The sequence below is a fragment of the Pelophylax lessonae genome, assembly GCF_965119305.1.
Source record: "Pelophylax lessonae genome assembly, chromosome: 4".
In the NCBI taxonomy this organism is placed as follows: Eukaryota; Metazoa; Chordata; class Amphibia; order Anura; family Ranidae; genus Pelophylax; species Pelophylax lessonae.
Window position 1 is genome coordinate 31,293,639 of NC_138771.1, and position 24,494 is coordinate 31,318,132.

Sequence of the window (24,494 nt, forward strand, 5' to 3'; positions counted from 1 at the left end):
TGAGTACACCCCTAGGTGAAAATGTCCAAATTGGGCCCAAAGAGCACAGCCATTTTCAGATCTCTCCAGAGATGTTTAATCGGGTTCAAGTCTGGGCTCTGGCTGGGCCACTTGAGGACATTCACAGGGTTGTCCTGTAGTCACTCCTTTGTTTTCTTGGCTGTGTGCTTAGGGTCATTGTCCTGTTAGAAGATGAACCTTCAGCCCAATCTGAACTTTAATGGCATCCCAGTCTTAGTTCATAGGGTTCAATATTTAGTTGGCCCACCCATTGCAGCTATAACAGCTTTAATTATTCTGGGAAGGCTGTCCACAAGGTTTAGGAGTGTCAATGGAAATGTTTGATCATTCTTCCAGAAGCGCATTTGTGAGGTTAGGCACTGATGTTAGACAAGAAGGCCTGGCTCACAGTCTCCACTCTAATTCATCCCAAAGGTGTTCTTTGGGGTTGAGATCCAAATAATTTGGCGTAGGGGGGATTATGGTGTGGGGTTATTTTTCAGGGGTTGGGCATCACCCCTTAGTTCCAGTGAAGGGAGCTCTTAAGGAGTCAGAATACCAAGACATTTCAGACAATTTCATGCTCACAACTTTGTGGGAACAGTTTGGGGATAGCCCCTTCCTGTTCCAACATAACTACACACCAGTGCACAAAACAATGGATGAGCAAGTTTGGGGTGGAGGAACTTAACTGGCCTGCACAAAGTCCAGACCTCAACCCCAAACACCTTTGGGATGAATTAGAGCAGAGACTTCGAGCCAGGCCTTCTTGTCTATATCAGTGCCTGACCTAACAAATGCACTTCTGGAAGAATGGTCAAACATTCCCATAGACACACTCCTAAACCTTGTGGACAGCCTTCCCAGAAGAGTTGAAGCTGTTATAGCTGCAAAGGGTGGGCCAATTCAATATGGAACCCTATGGACTAACACTGGGATGAAGCTTTATCTATATGGGTTTAGTACTTTGAGGTTTTAGCACCTTGCACAATAGCAGCAGCTTCTCTATTAATTTGTACGTATACTTAAGTATTTCACTTATTACCATAGCGCGGGCTTATCTATATTTCTTTGTCATGACATTATAGTTCATCTGCGTGTAAAGGCAGGCATCCCAATACTTTTGGTAATAAAGTGTGTATATATATACATATATATATATATATATATATATATATATAAAAAATATATATCTATATATAAAAAAATATATATATAAATAAATATATATATATATATATATATATATATATTTATATATAAATATAAATATATATATATATTTATTTATATATATATATATATATATATATATATATATATATATATATATATATATATATATATATATATATATATATTTATTTATATATAAATAAATATATATATATATATATATATATATATATATATATATATATATATATACATACAGTTATATAGTTAGATTAACTGTATACAGTATACTAATACCAGTACTGTAGTATTGTTTTTTTAGCCATATATTAATATAACACCCTGACCTTGTGACAAGAAACACTTGTGTAGCATCTAAAATTGTTGTTCAAGAAAAAAAAAATACATACAATATGGCAACACAAATATTGTCACAAACCTGACCTAACCACCATAACTTCCATTATCCTCTGTAAAACCATAAAATAACTCCTTTCTGCAGTTTTGGGGATGGGAAGTTAATCTGCAGCACAATGATCTGTTTTGCATTAGTAATTTCCATGATAATTCCATTGTCTTGTGTTCTTTAAATGGTCCCATTAATCCATTCTATTGGGTGATTCCTGTGTTTCGATGACGGAAAAATTATTTCCAGGTGGCTTCTCAGCACTAGCCAGAAAGGCCTCTCAACCAGTCTGTTACTCCTCCAAGGCCTTAAAAGCTTCCAATGACACCAGTCCCGAGGATGTATTAAACTCAAGTTTTTTTTATGAATGCAAACTGCTCTTTTATTGTATGCACTTATGCCAGCTTCTCTGGTTTCATGCCCTGGCGCGCTAAACTAATTTTTGGTGTAGAAATGTATCTAAAATAAAATTGGATCTGGGAGGAAAAGCACAAGAAAGGATATAAATAAATTATGTGTTATTGAACAAACACCACGCCACTGTTGAACAGTCACTCAATGAAGAGGGCAGGAAGAAGCAATGGACCATGGTAATGTCTAATCTTACTACTCAATGGGCTGTGTGCCGCACAAAGCTTCCCAATGCAGGAAGTGTCAAAGAGATAAATAGCAGAGTGTCCTCTTCAAAAATATGATTAATACCCTCCTCGGTCCACTGCTGAAGATGTAGTGGTTACAGCTGGCTTGGACAGCAGTTGCATTGAGAGAAAATCCAGGACGATCTCAGCAGAGCAGAGAGGGCAAAGAGGAGGACAAGTAAGCAACTGAAAGGGAGACTAGAACTAGGCCACTGATGGCCAAAAGGGACCCATTCAGCTGCTTTTTAAGCAATGTTTAGAAAACTTTCAAGCATGGGAAGCAGGGCCACAAGTGCACGGTCCTTTTCGGTGGAAACAAAAGGAAAGTCTTTACAGTTCATTGTGCGTTGGAGTCTTTTAATACCTCCCAAGAGAAGACTTTGACGCTCCAAATATCTTCGTTTACAGTACTCGTTGTGGATAATACCTTCCTTCTAACATAGTCTGTTTTTGGAGATACGTTCATTCATTTAGCTTAGTTAGACACAAACTTTTTTTTATAATTCTTTTATTATACTCAAATATTGCATGTCAACATAAAGTACTAGTCACATACAACAATGCCATCAGTATACTGTATATGAAACAGGGTGATTTGTTTACTAAAGGCAAATATGCTGTGCACTAGAAGTGCACTGCAAGTGCAATTGCTCAAGATCTGAGGGGAAGCTCTGCTGATTTCTATCATCCAATCATGTGCAAGCAAAAAAAATTTTCTTTTCCCCTGCAGAGGTAGAGCAACTGCATTTGCAGTGCACTGGAAGTGCACTTGTGGGTTCACCTGTGGGTGCACTTGCAGTGCACAGACGATGGGTTCACTTGTGGGTGCACTTGCAGTGCACAGACTATTTACCTTTAGTAAATCAACCCCATGATGCAAGGATCACATGTGGGCAGGACTTAGGCACCCTAGTGGGGACAAGTGAAACTGCACTCACTTAATGCCTTGAACCAAGGCAGGGAGCTGCAGTCATGTGACAGGCAACATTAGGGCAGATGTCCCAAGCTTAGAAGTGAGCTGCAACTGCACTATTAAAAGAGAAGTATGTTTTGTTTTGTTTTTTTTCTAAATTACACTTACCTAGGTGGATGGTTACCATCTGTCCCCTTCCGATTCTAACACTGAGAACCGAGCGATCAAACACTGCCAATCGCTCAGTTCTCAGAGCTCCCTGAGCAGAGAGCTGGTGACTGTCAGTCTCTGGCTCTCTGCTCTGCCCCCCCCGCACTTACTGGGGTGCTGGACTGTGAGTGGGCGACTCAGGCTCTCAGTGGCTTCCTAAAAGGCTGAGCCGGGTGTCAGTCCAGGAATGTGGGCAGATCCTGACTTCATTCTCGCGATCTTGCCCGAGCATGGACTGGCTCTGTAATGTCAGCCGACAGCGGGCTTCAGCTTTAGCCCACTGTGTGCTGAAAATGGGTTACAGGAGTGCAGAACGAACTGCACTCCTGTGATACTCAGGAGAAGTACAGCTAAACGAACTTTGGCTATACTTCTCCGTTAACTCTTTGTAATGTAATCCGTGGCTGACTGCCTTACAATGATGACACTTGAACACTTTAGACGCTCCTTCCATTAGAGCACACCACTTCCCAGGTGTGCAGCATTTACTGAGCCTGTACTGAACCCTACCAATCTATAAATAGCTTCACCTCTCTCCTAGTGACTAATCCCATGGTTAGTGTAAAAAGGATACAGAAAATGCTCTTTCCTACTCCAACCTCCATGCTTGCTCTTATTCTCCCAATGTAACTCAGATCTCTCCCGTGACTCCAGGCTGGGTCCCTAGGTGCTCTGTGCTGCGGGTCAGGTCCTAAAGAGTGGGGGACTGGCCGCTAGTGGGGGTGCCCAGCACTTCACCCTCTCCTTTACCAGAGTGAACGTCACCTCTGCCGTGTTGCCTGTCTCCTGGCCTTGCATGTGACACAAACACTGTAGTCCTTACCAAAAGCACATTAGCTTCTTCTGGATAACACACTGGTTGATTTACTATGACTAGACAGTGCAAAATCTGGTTCAGCTCTACCTAGTAACCAATCAGCTTCCAGGTTTAATCATCAAAGCTTAATTGTACAAGCTGGAGTTAATAGTTGATTGGCTACCATACGCAGCTGCACCAGATTTTGCACTCTTCAGTTTTAGTAAATCAACCTCCTTGTGTGTTAGACCCATGTGTTGTATCCTCCTCTTACTAAGTCCCCTATTTGTGTTGCAAGCCCTGTTATTTTGATACACCGTGCATTCACCCCTTTAAGAGACTTCAGATCAGGCAAAGCAAGTAACCAAACTATATCTTTTCCTGAGGTACAGTAGTTGCTGATACAGTACAGTTCTCAAAAAGACAAAGCAAACTTCAACACAGTTCCTATACAGAGCTCTTATAATATCCCATAGAGTTTGCATACCTTATGCAAAAGGCAAGTCTATAAAACAATCCTTTTTTTGCAAGAGTACATTCAGGCAATAATCCACAAGAGGTAGTGTAAGTCTCTTAGAGTCAATGATTGACAGTAATCCATAAAGGCAGGGAGTCCATGATTAGCAGCATCAAGTCCATAGGGGTCTCCAGCCTCAGGACCCTCAAAAGGAACCCCAATTAGGCTCTTATACCCCCCTCCCCAAAGGGGGTGATCCCCCCAGCAGAGTAACCACCTACATCCTGCTACTACCTGGCAGTATTTTCCCAGAGCATGACACAGGAGCTTGGAGGCAGCTCCTTTTATGTTGGTTGACTTGTAAAGGGGGGATAACCTCAGGTCAACACATGGGCGGAAGAAAATATCAAGACATTGTAACATTTGGTACCTTGCTCGCTCAACTAACATGTGGAAATTAGCACAGCCAGGGGAAACAAGTTTATACAAAGAAATATATGTTAACCCCTAGTAATCACCAGCCTACAGGCATATTCAAACAAGGACATTTTTGGTTAAGTCACCAAACACGGGGTATTTAACACACCATCTGTAGAAATATTGTATGTACTAAGGAAAGATGACATGAGCAAAAGATGTGAACTTTTTAACATGGTAACAATAACTTTCATGTATGCACTGTATATGGTCGCAACAGAGGTTGCAATCTGCGGAGCCATCTGTTTTGCAATCATCAGAATGATAAAGAATAGGGGATAGGGAAAGGGCTGGGAGAAGAACAAAGAGAAAAGGGAAAAGGGGTAAAGGGGGGAGAAGAGGATGGGAATCAACAGTGGGTCCAAGGTGGGACCCCCATTCAAGTTCCTGGAGGAGTGGTAGATTGAGAGGCAAGCCTTAGGGTAGGAGAATGCTATCAGGCTTCCACACAAGAGAAAGAGGTCATTATTGTTTGATAAGAGGCAGAACCTGAGAATTCAAGCCAATGGAGCCAGGTGTTTTGGGTATTTCTCTTAGTTTTTTCTCTAGCTAATCTAATTGAGAAAAGTCCACCCAGTTGATGAGAAAGTATTTAAATAGGGGATCTCACATTATTTAGGTGCAAGTGGCGGGTTAGGAAAAGAAACCCGCTGGTTATGGACAGCATTTATCCAAGGAAAGGATCCCGGTGAGTAAGGTTAGTACATGGGACACTGTCTGGTTGCCGTAAGAGAATTCTGAGGATCTCTACCAGTGAGCCAGTATGGCTGTGGTCATACTACATACCGTCACCCCTCCAACAGAGGCCATCCCCCGGTAACATTACTATGAAATACACTAAAAAGAGTTATTGTATAAAGAATGTGTCTTGCTAATCTGTGTGCCATAATGCTTTTCCATTGCAATCATTATAATTCTGGACAAACACTACAAAATTTACTAGGATACTGAAAGTACACTGGTATAAATACTGAAGGCATACTGTGGTATTATTTTGCCACCATGGCAGTGTGTAATAACATGGCTTTTGGCCATGTTAGTTTGTGGTCAGGGGTTGGTGGTCAATTGCATGTTTGTACCGATACCCTGCCTATCTATGTAAATTAGGCCTTAAGAGAGCTGGCAAGAGTTCCAAGAACCCCTCTACTATCTCACTATATGTGAAATATCCTCTCCTTATTAACCAGACCAATCTCATTTTTTGAAGCATAAAATTGTTGGTTGAATTGAATTTTGTTGGTTGAAGCTGGCAGGTTTATCAAGCCTGCCTTTTTGGTTACACAAAGCCATCAGTTTTTATTGTGCAGCATTGGAAACTTGGGCACTGTGCATGCCAGCTACAGGGTCCTAAAAGCTGATGACATCATAGGTTGATAAGGAGGACAATCAGAGCCTGAAGACATCCTTGTTTGCCCCTGTCTGTTAGAGCTCGGGTCACGTACATTCAGGGGAGGACTGGGCCAGGGGGCAGGGGGGCAATTGCCCGCTGGGCCACTCTGGTGTCCTGTAAAAAGGCTGCAGCGCTTCTGCCACAGACATGCCTAAAGGATTCCTGGTGAAGAGAAGTAAAAAGTCTCTGCCACTGACCTACTGAGTGCAGGATGAAGGCAAGGACAGAGCGCAGGTCTCCCTCCCCAGCATGGATGGTCTAAACTGTGTCTGAGCAGAGGCTGGATCCATGCTACACTTGAGACTCTCCTCCCCTGGCCAGCCCCAACCGAGCTGTCCCAGCTCCCCCCAACCGTCCCCTGCTGGCCAGGTTGAGAACCCCGGATTCAACCAGTGAGTAGAGAGTACTTAGAACAGGGCTTCAGCCTGGAATGGGGGTCAGGAGGAGGACAGGAAGAGGAAGAGTGTGTGTGTGTGGGGGGCAAGTCTCTGCACCATGGGCCTTTGGTTTGTACTTGCCCCCTAGGCTGAAAGTTGCCAGTCTGCCCCTGCGCACGTTAGCTGCAAAAGGGAGAGAGAACAAGGGAGAAGAGAAATCTTGGAATACTAGTCAGTACCTGTGTGCAAAGGTATGTTGCATTGTAAAAAAAATCCCCCTCAATGTTGGGTGTCCTATGTGTCTCATTGTACAGTATAAAACTATTACCTTCATTTTTCACGTTTTAGAATGGGTCAAGATTGTGCAGAATTTTAAAGGGTGCCTTGACTAAAAACAAACAATGAGATCATAGGTTGTCCCACCGGTCTGGGATTACATTCAGATAGCAGCACGGCATGACATTTAAAGGGCTTTCAAATTAAATTAGTTGGCTCAATGATGGCAAGAAAGAAATGTTCTCATGAATGTTTTTTCTATGAACGTTTGAGTGAAAAACAAACTGTGTAAGTCTCCAGCTTCTGGCAAAAACATCAGTACCAGTTTTGAGTGAATTGATACTGTAATGCATGTATTGTTTTGGTCAATAAGAGAGTAGATTTAGAGGGTAACTCCACTTTCATGGGAAACAAAAATCACAAATTATAATAAAATAATGTAGTGTAAATGTAATGCGATTGTATAAGCAAACAGCTCCAATTAGCACGGGCGCGGTGGCTGTCAACCTGTCCGTGTGCAATGACGCCACACCGCGAGCCTCCAGTCCTTGATGATGCCTTGTATGGGGGAACGCTTTGGGCATAGCAAGCGGTGTGAAGTCAGTGCGCACGGACAGGTTGACAGCCATGGCGGCCAAACTTATCAGAGCGATTTTCTTACACAATCGCTATACTCTGTATGTGTAATATTTCTTACAAATAAACTGTTTAAATGCAGTATGGCACTCTGAGTTCTCTTCCTTGTTTGCAATTCATTCATATGCGGGTGCTGGCTGGTGAAGTCCAAACTGTTTATTACCTTTTTACGGCCGTTCCACCAAGGCAAGTAGTGACTTATCAAAACAGTGAGTGTCAGTGCCCCAAAGGGGAATATATTTAAGCATAAGATGGTGTACAGATCGCCCCTGAAAATGTAATTTACTACTTTTGTGATTGGCTTATTGATTTTCCCAGAAGTCTGCATCAAGATCCAAACCAGATTTTTGGCATCCCTTGCAACAAAAATGTAATTTTTGGTAAGATACTCCCAAAAGGAAATCATGTCTAAAGGGATGCAGAACCTGCCACTTTCCTCATTAGAACCTTGCAGGTGCAACAACTGATTGATAATGAAAAAAAAGGGCCTCCCCTGGGGACCTTTAGATTTCCTCCATATTATCCAGGTAGATCACAATCTCTGAAAGGTTGCCTACCCCTGCTCTTTGCACACTACAAATCCCATAGCTCACAATCCATAGCCCATCTCAGTGTAGCCACCCTGTCAGCAGAGGTTCCTAGTAAATTTAGATTTCCTGGGTAGTAATTTACCTAGGCCAATTTGTAGTTTTCCTCACTTGGTTTATTCTCTAGGTTGAGGGTTTCTGCTGTTCCCTGGTACCATCACACAGGGTTGTCACTGGCACTCAGGGCAATAGTTATGGGGGCAGTGACAATCATGTGCTATGAGCATTTATATACTCTCTGGCAACAACTAGGAGGTTCATTGTCAGGTGGGAATAAAGTCTTAGGGAGTGGCTTGTAATCTCTCTTCCCCTTAGGGCTGTGGCCTAGGGAGGTGTGTGTGCAATGGCTTGTGTTGAGTAGGCCAGAGTCTGGTTAAGGTCTAGCTAATCCCTGCCTGGTTGAGGAGAGCACAGCACCAGATGTTGAAGGAGAACTATTGTCATGGTCAGGGGTCAGACTCAGAGACCAGTAGTTATAGCTGTAGAGAGGCTTCCACCAACCAGATGGATAGGTGTACAAGCAGGTCACCCTGTGGGATGACGCGGGCACATCTGAGGTGCAGTGTTTAAGCAATAACTAGTATTCACCAGAGCTCATGATGGTGGAGATGGGCTTTGCTGCGTGTTATTACCATGTCAAGGTCCTCAGTCTCACCTGACCAGGAGATGAGCAAGCAGGGATCCAGTAGCAGATATAGCAGGTAGGGATCAAGCAGAAGTGTAGTCAGTAACAAGCCAACGGTCAGTAACAAGTGGTTATAGGTTGGGATCAGGCGGAAGCATAGTCAAGGAACAAGCCAAAGGTCAGTAACGAGTTTTAGTGGAGATAAGTCCAAACGCAATATTACTCAATATTCCCCACGCACACATTCAAGATAACCGGCTGTTCAATGATGCTGGGTGCTGTAATGCCCATAGCTTTGAAACCGTGGATACTCAAAGTGAAGAAATGTCATCAGCATACCAAGGATTCCTCAAAGGGTTCCAAAACTTTATTCTGTGGTCACATAATATACAGCAACATTTTGGAGCCACACAGGGCCCCTTCGCCAGGCAAGTGAGGCCTGACGAAGAGGCCCTGCATGACTATGAAACATTGCTGTATATTATGTGACCATGGAATAAAGTTTTTACACCCTTTCGAGGAATCCTTTGTGTGCTGATGACATTTCTTCACTTTTAGTGGAGATAAGGATAGCTACAGTTACTCAAGGGAGAAAGATATCAGCTGGAGAGAGCACAATATTCTGGCAAACAGGAAGTGCAGAGACATGGCTTAGATAGAAACTTTATGGAAAGAACAAGGAGTTCAAGGTTCACAAGAAACAAGGTACAAAGCAAGATTACCCAAAGGTTCAGACAGGATACTGTCCAGCATCTAAGGTGTACTGTCGGATGTAGCAGAGGTCCTGGATTCCGATCCCGGCCCTGACACCTATACCCTCAATCTCTCTCCCTGTGAGTTGGTGCAATAAAACTAAAAAAAAGACTAAAGTGGGGACACAATTATATAAGGTCCTGATATGTACACTCCTCTTCTGCCTCCTGCACAAATCTTGCTTGCAGAAATACAACTCCCAGGTTCAACTGGCACACTATTGGAGGATCTGACAAAAAGGCTCAATCAGATAGGTGGCAAAAGCTCTTTACAGGCAGGGACCGCAGGCCTCTTGTTTGTGTAGCAAAGTCCTAGTGTCCAGCTGTCCCTCTGTGACTACTGATCCCAGCACCACTTCTTCAGGCACAGCCAGACCACCTGGCTGCAGCTGCCCCTTTCTCCAGGCATCTTGGCTAAACTTCCACAGTTCTCCCAGACTGACTCTGCATCCATCTCAGACTGCACTTCCCAGTCCTCTCAGGCATGCCTCTAAGTCTTCTCCCAACTGTAACACTCACCTGCCCACCTAGTGGTCTTCTTCCCTGGAGATTTGCCTGGCAGTGTTCTCCTGCTGTCCTTCTCCTGCTCCTGTGCCTCCAGTTAGGACACCTCTGTGTGTTGTGAATAGGGTCTCTTCGGCACTTAAGCTGGGGTGATCCTGAGTATTTGAGGGGGCCTGCCCCCCCGCCAAACCATCTTTTGGGGATTGGTTGGGGCCCTCATGAATACTCCAGGCAGCTCCTCCTCACCTCCACTCCCACTTCTTCTGGAAGTTTCCCTGCAAGTTCCAGAAGTAGGGAGAGGTCTCAGAGATGCTGCCTGTGAGTCATCCAGCCCTCCCTGAGTCACTCACCCGACCCAGAATAGCTAAAACAGGCATGGACGCAAGTCAAGCCTAACAATTTACCTACACTAGAGAAAAATCCTATTCTAGCACACTAGAGGGTGCTACACTTGTACTTACTGTGCCCTTGGTACTTTAATGCTCTCTTGTAGCACCAGCCAGCCAGTGTACAGAATGCCTTTAGATCAGCTATTCTGTCGACTTCCTGAACTGGGACTCTGGACGTGGGTCCCGTAGCTCTAGCTTGGGCTGGGACCCAGATGGCTTCTTCTAAGCTGTAGCAATCAGCCAAGAGGGCCTCAACCCTTGCTGTTCTAGGTCCCAAACTATTTATGCACATCTCAACCTCCTGCTGGTCACTCTCTTGATAAGGGATTGGCTGAGGCTGCATGAATTTTCAGCCCAGGGTCTGCGTCTCCCACCCACTATATTCCAGAATGTACTGGAATACAGAGGGAAGGAGTTGAACTTGAACCTATACCAGTAGAACTTAGACCTGCCGAAAGCAATTGAACACTGTCCCTCTTCTACAGAGGAGCCAAAAACTAAATTTGCCTGAACAATATCAATCTAGTTAGGAGGGTGCTACAAATACATATTCGAATATATTTATTAATTTTTTTAAACCAGAGTTTAGTGTAACTTTAACATTGATCATATCTGAAAAAAAAAACTTCTTTGCAGGGATACCCAATGCATGTATATATGGTAAATAACTGGTAAAAATGTGACCATACACAGCACACTCGGGAGTCGGGCAGATCTTCTGTGGATTAGTCACAATACAAGGCTGTCATCATAAACTAAATACCAGCTTTTGGACACTTTTAGGAATTAAGCTTTGTTGTGCTATGCAACGAGCAAATGTGTCAGGAGGTGGGTGAGTTATTCATGGTTCAGGACACTATTCCCATTTTCAAAACGAACATTACTTAAACCCTAATGAAATGATGGATAATCTGGAAGTATGTGCCTTAAGAAGATATTAATCATTTGCCGTTGTATTGTTAATCATGCATTCCTTCATCTCCAGATGCGTGGTATCACCTTCCAGTTACACAGAGGGCACTGAAACCACAATACACAACCCAGCCAACAGCTCTACGAACATCCCACACCCTCTGGCCTGAGAAACAAAGGAGTATAAATAGTGACATAAAATGCAGAACACAAGGTCCATATATTGGCTAGGATAATATCTGTTAAAGAATTACTCACTAAAAAGACGTATATAGTATAAAAATTCTTTATGTTAAATCATGTTCTATTAATGGAGATAGATGTAGTGTATAATAATATGCAATGGACATACCAAGTTACTTTGTTTAACTGTTGGGTCTTTAGGATGTCCAAGCTTCTGTCTCAGTGTATTGTTGACCTTGAAAAACCTTGGGATTCAATGTTTGTTAGCCACTTTAGCTCCGGAATGTTTTACCCCCTTCATGACCCAGATTTTTTTGCTATTCGGCACTGTGCTACTTTAACTGGTAATTGTGTGGGTACGCAACACTGTACCCAAACTCAATTAATATCATTTTTTTTCTTACAAATAGAGCTTTCTTTTGGTGGTTGCACCACTGCGGTTTTAATTTTTTGCAAAAAAAAAAAGAGAAAAAATATTACAAATTAAAAAAAAAAAAAAAAAAAAGCAATATTTTAACCACTTAACGCAAACTGACGTAGACCTACATCGGCTGACTTTAAGTGGTTGTACCGGGATGATGCCTCTAGCTAGAGGCATCATCCTGGTATCATTGTTTAGAGCCGGCAGTTGACTTTTCGGCGGTAATGACCGATGCGGTTCGGGAGCCGCTCGATCGTTTCCTTGGCGAGCGGGAGGGGACGTCCCCAGTGGCGTAGCGTGGGGGGTGCAGGGGGTGCCGGCCGCACCGGGCGCAACATCTGGGGGGGCGCATCCGCAGTGTCACTCTGTCTGTCTGACTCTGACATACACAGTTCACACACTGTCTGCGTCTGCCTCCATCTTTAGGCTGGGAGATGTCCAGAGCGGCCGCCCTATGGCTGAAAATGGCGTGTCAGGCAGGGCTGGACTGTGCCTCACCTGTCCATTGGTGTAGGGTGGGGTGGCGTTGCAAGCCAAACCCTGCCTATGCCGCCTCTCCTCACTGCTCAGTCAGTTTAGCAGTGAGTGAGTCAGCAGCCTGGCGCTGTCACAGAGTGTTATTTTTTTAATCACCTGATTAGAGCCAGAGGCTCTAATAGGCTTCAAAAAAGGGTGGACCCAGGGCGCAGAGCAGTGCGCCCCCCGAGCCCACCCATTGTGTGACAATAGTGAATGATAATTCGCTATTGTCACACGGATCCTCCTCCTGGCCAATCAGGAAGCGGGTCCGAGACCCGCTTCCTGATTGGCCAAAAGGCGAACGCATGCCATTGGCCGAGGAGGAGGCAGGAGGACTCGAGGAGATGCGGGGAACTGAGGAGAAGCCACCGCTGCAGGTAAGTATCTCTCTGCATTGAAGGGGGCACGCTGGTCTGTCTGCATTGAAAGGGGGCACGATGATCTCTCTGCATTGAAGGGGGGCACGGCACGCTGGCCACTCTGCATTGAAAGGGGGCACAATGATCTCTCTGCATTGAAGGGGGGCACGCTAGTCACTCTGCATTGGAGGGGGGCACGCTGGTCATTCTGCATTGAAAGGGGGCATTCTGGTCATTCTGCATTGAAAGGGGGCACGATGATCTCTCTGCATTGAAGGGGGGCACGGCACGCTGGTCACTCTGCTTTGAAAGAGGGCACGTGATCTCTCTGCATTGAAGGGGGGGCACGGCACGCTGGTCACTATGCATTGAAAGGGGGCACGATGATCTCTCTGCATTGAAGGGGGCACGCTGGTCATTCTGCATTGAAAGGGGGCACGCTGGTCTCTCTGCATTGAAAGGGGGCACGCTGGTCACTATGCATTGAAAGGGGGCACGCTGGTCACTCTGCATTGAAAGGGGGCACACTGGTCACTCTGCATTGAAAGGGGGCACGCTGGTCTGTCTGCATTGAAAGAGGGCACGCTGGTCATTCTGCATTGAAGGGGGGCACGCTGGTCATTCTGCATTGAAGGGGGGCACGCTGGTCACTCTGCATTGAAAGGGGGCACGCTGGTCACTCTGCATTGAAAGGGGGCACGCTGGTCATTCTGCATTGAAAGGGGGCACGCTGGTCTCTCTGCATTGAAGGGGGGCATGCTGGTCATTCTGCATTGAAGGGGGCATGCTGGTCATTCTGCATTGAAAGGAGGCACGCTGGTCATTCTGCATTGAAAGGGGGCACGCTGGTCACTCTGCATTGAAAGGGGGCACGCTGGTCATTCTGCATTGAAAGGGGGCACGCTGGTCATTCTGCATTGAAAGGGGGCACGCTGGTCTCTCTGCATTGAAAGGGGGTACACTGGTCATTCAATCTTGTATTTAGATGCATTTTACTTTAATTACATCAGTATTTTCATAACAAACAATACATGTGCTTAGGAGGTAAGGGTTTCTTTAACTAATCTAGTGGAAGAGACTCGAGTGCTAAAATCCCTTTGCTTAGGGGGCGCAAATTACTTGCCTTGCCCCGGGTGCTGACAACCCATGCTACGCCACTGGACGTCCCCCTCCTGCCGCCTTCCACGGCTCTGCCCAGTTCTCCCGTTCCACCGGGAGACCCAAGCAACCAGCCGGTGCATCCGCCGGCTGGATGGAGTCCCGATCTAAGCCGGATGCGGCTTCGATCGGGTCTCCGATGACGTAACCCGGAGGCGGCGTCCATGACGTCACATCCGGGTTACTCGGCTGCTAAAGGCGGCAGATTCAAAAAGTGAGTGTATTCAAAAATGCAGTTTTCGGCGTTTTGAATACATGGAAGTGTAGTGGAGGGGTCTAGGGTCTTTTAGACCCCGATCCCTCCATAACGAGTACCTGTCACTTCCGATTGCTGTCACAAGAGATGTTTACATTGCTTGTGACAGCAATAAAAGTGATCAGATTTTTTTTTTTATTAAAAAACCTGTATTAAAATGAAAAAAATAAATAAATAAATAGGAAAAAAAATTAAAATTTAGCCGCCCCCGTTGCCGTGAGCTCTCGCATGAAAGAAAACGTATATGGAAGTCGCGCCGCGAATGAAATCGCTGTTCAAACCACACATGTGAGTTGCCCGTAAATGCCCGTTATGGGCAGCGGCACCCGTAAAAAGGATGGCTGCGGGCCGAAGTGCAACGGTGCATGCACGGTTCTGAAGCCTGTCAGGCTCAAGCTTGCCTGGGCCAATCAGGGTGCAGTGAATAGCTGGTTGTTTAGGAACAGGGCCGGGAAGCTAACCGCGGCATCCTCAACAACTGATGAGTCATCAGCTGTCAATGGGATTCCCCGCTGACAGATGAATAAAAAAAACATTGCCGGCAATACAAAAGTGAACAAAAGAAAACGGAGTAGGGGGTCCCCCCTACCAAGATACTTTGGGGCTGGTATGGTATGAAAAAAACAGCAAGAGGCCCTCCCCAAAATATATACCAGACCCTTATCTGAGCATGCAGCCTAGCAGGCCAGAAAAGAGCGAGCGCCCCCACGAACCATACCAGGCCACATACCCTCAACATTGGGGGGGTTGCTTTGGGGCAGGGGGGCTCTGTTTATGAACACTGCTCTGCACCCATGCGGTGTGGGTATACCACAACACATCAGTGTGAAAGCAGTCCTAAACTATTATGCCCGGCGTATTGCTTCACACTGACCTGAAGAGTGCTGGCAGCACTCTGGAGACCGCTAGCCGGGATAAGAGGTGGAGTTCAGTTGGTATCACTCCAAATGGGATGGGAGCCGGCACTACAGAGGAGGCTCCAACTTTACAAGTAGTCCCTCTGCATTGCACTCTGTTTGATGCTCTGGGATGCCGGTCAGCTAGTCCAGATGTCGATCTACCAGTCACCTGTCCACGATCTACTGGCAGATTGCAAGCTACAGGTTGCTGACCCACGGTGTAAAGAATTACCACTAATCATTGTATTAGTGTCCTGGTGATGTCAGTGGCAGTTAGTCAGTTCCCTCCAGTGTCAGTTAGTGTCAAATTTTCCACCGCACTATCGCAGTCCCATTGTAGGCTACTGATCGCCATTATTATAAGTATAAAAAACAAAAAAAACTAAAATTCCTGTATACAGTATCTCACAAAAGTGAGTACAGCCCCCACATTTTTGTATATATTCTATAATATCTTTTCATGTGACAACACTGAAGAAATTACACTTTGCTACAATGTAAAGTAGTGAGTGTACAGCTTGTATAAGTGTACATTTGCTGTCCCCTCAAAAAAACTCAACACACAACCATTAATGGCTAAACCGCTGGCAACAAAAGTGAGTACACCCCTATAGGAAAATGTCCAAATTGGGCCCAATTAGCCATTTTCCCTCTCGTTTGTCATGTGACTCGTTAGTGTTACAAGGTCTCAGGTGTGAATGGGGAGCAGGTGTGTAAAATTTGGTGTTATCGCTGGTCACTGGAAGTTCAACATGGCACCTCATGGCAAAGAACTCTCTGAGGATCTGAAAAAAAGAATTGTTGCTCTACATAAAGATTGCCTAGGCTATAAGAAGATTGCCAAGACCCTGAAACTGAGCTGCAGCACTTTGGTCAAGCCCATACAGCAGTTTAACAGGACAGGTTCCACCCAGAACAGGCCTTGCCATGGTCGAACAAAGAAGTTGAGTGCACGTGCTCAGCGTCATATCCAGAGGTTGTCTTTGGGAAATAGACGTATGAGTGCTGCAAGCAGTGGTGTATTTAGGTTTTGTTCTGCCCTAGGCCTGACTAAACTTGTGCACCCCCTAATTTAAATATGACCCACCCCTTCCTGTAAAAGCCACACCCCTTCCTGTTTAGGACCCACCTTGTCATCTGTAAACCACAGACCACAACCACGGTCTATCAGTTCCCATCAGCATAGCTACATCAGTTCCCAAACGTTCAGCCTCATCAGTGCTGCCTCTTTACTGCCCGTCAGTGCAGCATATCAGTGTGGCCTCATCAGTGGCCACCAGTGCAGCCTTATAAGTGGCCATTAGTAAAGCCTTATGTCACGGTTTAGTAAGATTACTCTTTTAAGATATTTGGACTTGTGCTTGCTGCCACTAATTGTAATTATAGGATTATTTCATTTATTTGTATAATAAATAGGAAGTCCATAGTCATTATACAAATAATGAAATATTTTTTTGCTGCCCCCCCTGCAAAGTGCCGCCCTAGGCCTGGGCCTTGTTGGCCTAGGCCAGGATACAGCACTGGCTGCCAGCATTGCTGCAGAGGTTGAAGGGGTGGGGGTCAGCCTGTCAGTGCTCAGACCATACGCCACACACTGCCTCAAATCGGTCTGCATGGCTGTCTTCCCAGAAGGAAGCCTCTTCTAAATGTGATGCACAAGAAAGCCTGCATACAGTTTGCTGAAGACAAGCAGACTAAGGACATGAATTACTGGAACCATGTCCTGTGGTCTGATGAGACCAAGATAAACATTTTATGGTGTTAAGCGTGTGTGGCAGCAACCAGATGAGGAGTATAAGCACAAGTGTGTCTTGCCTACTTTGAAGCATGGTGGTGGGAGTGTCATGGTCTGGGGCTGCATGAGTGTTGCCGGCACTCGGGAGCTACAGTTCATTGAGGGAACCATGAATGCTAACATGTACTGTGACATATTGAGGCAGAGCATGATCCCCTCCCTTCAGGGACTGGGCTGCAGGGCAGTATTCCAACATAACGACCCCAAACACACCTCCAGTACGACCACTGCCTTGTTAAAAAAGCTGATGTCAAGGTGATGGACTGGCCAAGCATGCCTCCAGACCTAAACCCTATTGAGCATCTGTGGGACATCCTCAAATGGAAGGTGGAGGAGCGCAAGGTCTCTAACATCAACCAGCTCCGTGATGTCATCATGGAGGAGTGGAAGAGGACACCAGTGTCAACCTGTAAAGCTCTGGTGAACTACAAGCCCAAAAGGATTAAGGCAGTGCTAGAAAATAATGGTGGCCTCGCAAAATATTGACACTTTGGGCCCAATTTGGACATTTTCACTTAAGGGTGTACTCACTTTTGTTGCCAGTGGTTTAGACGGTGACAGAAAATTTACACTGTTATACAAGCTGTACACTCACTAAATCGTAGCAAAGTGTAATTTCTTTAGTGTTGTCACATGAAAAGATATAATAAAATATTTACAAAAATGTGAGGGGTGTACTTACTTCTGTGAGATACTGTATATACCATAGTTTGTAGATGCTATAACTTTCGCGCAAACCAATCAATATACACTTATTAGGATTTTTTAATTGAATATTTATAGCAGAATACTTTTTGGTCAAAATTTGTGAAGAAATTTGATTTTTTTTATTTTATATGTTTTATAGCAGAAAAAATATTAGTAAGTAAAAAAATATATATTTTTTTCAAAATTTTTTTTTTTTTGTTTATGTTGCAAAAAAAAAACAAAAAACCCAGTAGTGATCACCACCAAAAGAAATCTCTATTTGTGTGAAAAAAAAAATGATATACATTTGGATACAATGTTACATGACCATGCAATTACAAGTTAAAATAGCGCAGTGCCAAAAAGGAAAACAAATGGCCTGAAGGGGGTAAAATCTCCTGAAACTGAAGTGGTTAAGGTCCACTTTTCCCGCTATACAACGAATGACATACAGTGCCTTGAAAAAGTATTTATACCCCTTGAAATTTTACACATTTTGTCATGTTACAACCAAAAACGTAAATATATTTTGTTAGGATTTTATGTGATAGACCGACACAAAGTAGCACATAATTGTGAAGTGGAAGGAAAATGATAAATGGTTTTCAAAATGTTTTACTAATAAATATGTGAAAAGTGTGGTGTGCATTTGTATTCACCCCCCTGAGTCAATACTTTGTAGAACCGCCTTTCCCTACAATTACAGCTACAATTCTTTTTGGGGATGTCTCTACCAGCTTTGCACATCTAGAGAGTAAAATTATTGACCATTCTTCTTTGCAAAATATCTCAAGCTCTGTCAGATTGGATGGAGTGCGTCTGTGAACAGAAATTTTCAAGTCTTGCTACAGATTCTCAATTGGATTTAGGTCTGGACTTTGACTGGGCCATTCTAACGCATGAATACGCTTTGATCTAAACCATTCCATTGTAGCTCTGGCTGTATGTTTCGGGTCATTGTCCTGCTGGAAGGTGAACCTCCACCCCAGTCTCAAGTCTTTTGCAGACTTTAACAGGTTTTCTTCTAAGGGTTGCACCCTCCTAGGTAGGTGTTAGAAGAAAGAATATAGTTTTTTTGGATCTTTTCTGCTTACAAGAGAGATTGCCAGGTAAATTTATATTGTTCTCTGCCAACCAGAGAAGCAGGATCTGCTAGTGAGGTCTGCTCATGGTGCTCAGGTGCAGGTCAGGTTGTCTGAAGTGTTTCACACTGGTCCAATAGGGACAGTGGGAGGAAACCTGACAAATGAGTGCACAGGAATTTAGTACAGCCCTGGTGATTGGCAGAGGAATATGCCTCGGTGCATGCCGGGATACTGTATAAATGCCATGGGCATATGTGGTCGGGGTCTTTCAGCTAGAAAGCAGGGTCCCAGAGGAAGGGACGGGGCTGCCCCTCCTCTGTAGAAGCTGTCATGCGGCCTCAGGTGGTTGACCTGAGGGGTGGAGAGTCAGAGAGAGGCTGAACCTAGAGGTCCTGCAGAGCTGACTGGAAGGGAGACACTGGAGAGGATCTGATTCTACATAAAGTAAGTACAGATCTATGTCATGGGGCCTATTCTGGGAAGGCCACCCCTTCTGCTAGAAGAGTCAGTGGATGGGTGTCAGTCAAGGAAATGCTAGAGAGTGCCCTGAAGAGAAAGAAGTTGTATCAAGTCTGCTGCTGGAGAGAGCAAGAGGACTTCATTCTTCCATACAATTGGCAGTATGGTAAAAGCAGTGTGACTGCTTCCACAAATAACCTGGTGAGGCCAAGTGGGAGTTGTCCTTATCTACTGTGAATAGTTCAAGTTGGAGTATCCCACTATTCCCTTCTCCCATCCATAGGTGTGCGCAGCCTAATGCATTAGGGTGTGCACACCAAAGCTCAAACACACACTACCGATCACTTAAGATGTTCATTCAGAAAGGGAGGGGGCCGGCAAATTATATATTTACCGGCCCCTTTCCCCACTCATCCTAAAACATCCCCACAGCAACAGCCGGCTGGAGAGGAGAGAAGGGAAGCTAGAACAGCTGTGGGGGTAAGAGGGAGGGGAACCAGGGCAGTAGGGGGAATCTGTGCTGCACAGGGTGATTAGGGTGTGCCTGGGCACACCTGGCACACCCTGTGCGCACACCTATGCTCCCATCCAAGTTCCACAATAAATATAAAATCAAAACCCCTGGACTGTTTATTGAGTAACGAGCAACTGGGAGTAAGGAGGGATATGTGAACTATTCCTAAATGACTGGTAATGGCGGCGATCTGCGATTTTTTGCGGGACTGCGACATTGCGGCGGACAGATCGGACCCCTGAAGACATTTTTGACACTTTTGGGGGGACCAGTGACATTACTACAGTAATCAGTGCTAAAAATATGCACTGTTACTGTAATAATGACACTGGCAGGGAAGGGGTTAACACTGTGGGTGATTAAGGGGTTAAATGTGAGCCTAGGGGAGTGTTTTCTAACTGCATGGGGGCGTGGCTTGTGAAATGATCATAGAGACCTGTGATCCTATATAAAAGGATCACAGGGGCTCTGTGATCATTCCAGAGAGAAGAACGGGCAGCTGTGTTTACAACAGCTGACCGTCCTTCTCTCTCAGAGGGGAAAGATTGCGGGTGTCAGGAGGCAGTCGGAGCCGTCTGCCCGGTGCATTGCAGGCCCCGCTGACGAATGGGGGCGGAGAAGCGCCGCCCCCTAGCTGCAGGCGCACGACTGATGCATACCTATGTCGGTTCGTGCAGGAGGGCCGCCCTGCCGCTGTATGACTGCGGCGGCAAGTCCGGAGGTGCCGAATCGCAAAAAAAATTCCCTGGTCATTAATGGGGCAAATCCTTCCGGTCCAGAAGCGGTTAAAAATGTTAGCCCCTCTGTTTGTTGTCTGTCAATTATAGCTTTTTTTTTTAGCATACTTTCTTTACAGCGTTCAATAAATCCAACCCATATGAAAGTTTTATTAAGAAACTTATTGTTTCTAAATCATCATCTACAACAATTGCTTCCAGAGATTCTTTAGGGAAGACAAGGCAACTTTAGACTGATATACTTCTGTGGGATAATTTGTTATACTGGAGAGCACAACCTAACATTAATTATATCGTTTTACAGACAATTTATACCATCAGAACATTTTCTATTTAACCACTTAAGTCCCGGAAGATTTTACCCCCTTCCTGACCAGGGTTTTTTTTTGGCGATTTTTTACTGCGTGACTTTAATGGACAATTGCGCGGTCGTGCGACGCTGTACCTAAACAAATTTGACGTCCTTTTTTTTCCCCACAAACAGAGCTTTCTTTTGGTGGTATTTAATCACCTGTGCGATTTTTTGATCATGCGCTATAAACAAAAAAAAAGCGTCAATTTTGCAAAAATAACAATATTTTTCACATTTTTTTATATGAAATTCCAAAAAAAATGTAAATATCAAAATTTTTAAACATTTTCGGCCAATTTGTTTTATGCTACATATGTTTGGTAAAAAAAAATCACAAAAAGCGTATTTTGATTGGTTTGCGCAAAAGTTATCGCGTTTACTAACAAAGGGAAAGATTTTTGTCATTTTTGTTGTTTTTTTTTTTTAACGAGTAATGGCGGCGATCTGCGATTTTTTTTTTGCTGTACTGCGACATTGCGGCGGACAGATCGGACCCTTGACTGACATTTTGATACTTTTGGGGGTACCAGTGACATTACTGCAGTAATCAGTGCTATACATATGCACTGTTACTGCAAAAATGACACTGGCAGGGAAGGGGTTAACTGTATTGGAGAGGGAGGGGTTAAGTGTGTCCTAGGGGCGTGATTCTTACTTTGATTGGACATGGCTACTAGTGTAAAAACAGAGATCAACGGTCCTACATAGTAGAACCGTCTGATCTCCATTTTTACACAGGGGAGAATGACAGGCGGCTTGTTTACATTAGCCACCTGACTTTCTCCCTTCACCGGAGATGATCGTGAGTGACCGGCGGACAATCGGGTCCGCCGGTCACACGCACTGACTTGTCAGTGAACGAGCCGGGGCGGGCGCGCGCCCGACCGCAATTGGCTCACAAGTCAGTGACAGACAAGTGACGTACCCCTACGTCACTTTGCCTGGCCAGGGCTGACCGCCGCAGTAAATGTACTTGCGGTGGTCGGCAACCGGTTGAAGCATTTCCTTTTTCCTCTACTTTCTTTACTTCAATTATATGAAAGCGATATTAAACCTAAAAAAAACAAAAATGTAATATATTGCAGCTTTCCAATCATTACATTTGGTAGCTGCATTCGTTTTCTTTTTTTTTGTCTTTTTTTTCTTTGTTTTTCACCGGGTGATCCGGCCAGGGCTGCTGTTAGAAATCGTGGGGCCCCGTACAGACTACCTGGCAGGGCCCCCTCCCCAAGAAAATATTAAAGATATATTTAGCTAAAATTACAACAAAATCACTATTATGTTAAATAAAAAAGAAGATGAGATGAGAAAAATATGCAGGCTGGGCAGTTGGAGCTCAGTGATCAGAGAGACAGAGAGAGAGAAACAAAGTTACAAATAAACTCCTGAGCAGAGATAACATTAGAGCCAGTGCTGGGAGGGGGGCCCACACAGGGAGGGGGATTAGTGAGGGACAACTGTCTCTTAGCAGATAAAAGCTGATAGCAGGGAGAGGGACAGATCAGATTCAGATGCTGGAGGGAAATTTCTGGATTTGTTGTCCATCACTAATCCCCCTCTCTGTGTGGGCCCCCCCCCCTGTGTGCTCGGGCCCCCTACAAGAGGGCTGGTGGTCCCCCCCTATCAGCAGCCCTGGAGAGCACCATTGGGGGTGCTCTCCAGGGCACCCTTGGACAGCACCATTGTCAGTCTGGAAGGAGGGGAGTGTTAGATATACTGGTAGATTTCTATACACTAACAAATTGAAGAATAGCACTTTATAATTAGTTACATCCATTTTTTTTTCTTTTTCGGATAAAGGTTTTACATAAATAAATAAAAGCTAATCATTGTAAGCACCCCTGTCAGTGATAAATGGTTTGTCTCATAAAACTAATACATCTGGAAGAGAGGTTGTTCTTTTGAAAAACAGCAGACTTTCTGGCCAGATCACTGGGTGAAAAAAGAAGACAGAAAGTCTTAAAAAAAAAAAAGTAAACGAAAAAAAAAAAGTAAACGAAAAAAAAAAGTAAATGGAAAAAAAAAAAAAAGTAAACGAAAAAAAAAAAAGTAAACGAATGCAGGCATCACATCTAATTGCTAAGCTGCAATATAATAAATGTTTGCCTTTGCTTTTAATCCTGCTTCAAACACTTGAACCTCCAGAAGAGTTTACCCCCCTTTATGACCTGGGCATTTTTTGCTATTCGGCACTGCGCAACTTTAAAGCGGTTGTAAACTGGACTTTTTTTTTCTTCTTACCCTTTCATGCATCGCATACTAGCACATTATATAAAACTTACCTTAAAACGAAGTGGTTCCAGCTCCGAGATGCCAGCGATGCAGGGGCGACCATCTTCACCCGTCTTGCTTCTGGTTCTGTGACTGGCCGCAGCCGCTTTGGCGTCACTCCCGCGCATGCGCACCTGAGCCGCTGATTACGTCACAGGGCTCTGAAGGAACGGCACAGGTGGGCGTTCCTTCAGAGCGCATGCGCCAGTGATGTCACTGGCTGCATGCACAGTAAATATTTCATAAACAGTGCCAGTTTAGGAGATATTTACACTACCTATAGGTAAGTCTTGTTATCTACTTCCAGACCGCCCGCCGCCGATTGACTGTGGCAAGTTGGCCCTCCTGCATGAACCAAAGTAGGTCTACGTCAGTCACGCGCCTGCAGCTAGGGGGCGAGCGCGCGCCGGCGCGCTACCGCCCCCACTTTTCAGCAGGGACTTCAATGTACGGGGCTGGCGGCTCTGATTGCCGCCGGACACCTGCGATCGTTCCCCGCTGAGAGAGAAGGACGGTCGAATGTTGTAAACACAGCTGACCGTTCTTCTCTATGGAATGATCACAGTGCTCATGTGATCCTTCTATATAGGAACACAGGTCTCTATGGTCATTTCACAAGCCACGCCCCCCAACAGTTAGAATCACTCCCCTAGGCTCACAGTTAACCCCTTGATCACCCACAGGGTTAACCCCTTCCCTGTCAGTGTCATTAGTACAGTAACAGTGCATATGTTTAGCACTGATTACTGTAGTAATGTCACTGGTACCCCCAACAGTGTCAAAATGTCAGTTAGGGGTCCGATCTGTCTGTGGCAATGTCGCAGGTCAGCAAAAAAACGCATATCGCCGCCATTACTAGTAAAAAAAAAAACAACATAAATGACATAAACCTCGTCGTTAGTAGACGCGATAACTTTTGTGCAAACTGATCAAAATACGCTTATTGCCATTTTTTTTTTTTAACAAAAATATGTAGCAGAATACAAATTGGCCTAAAATGTTAAAAAATTGTGATTTTAAAATTATTTTTGGGGATTATTAAATTAAATTATTAAATTATTATTATTATTATTATTTTTTTTCAGAATTGTCGCTCTTTTTTTGTTTATAGCGCAAAAAAATAAAAATCGCGCAGGTGATCAAATATCAACAAAAGACAAAAAAGACATCGATTTTATTTGGGTACAGTGCCGCACGACCGCGCAATTGTCCGTTAAAGTAACGCAGTGCCGAATCGCAAAAAATGGCCTGGTCATAAAGGGGGCAAATCCTTCCGGT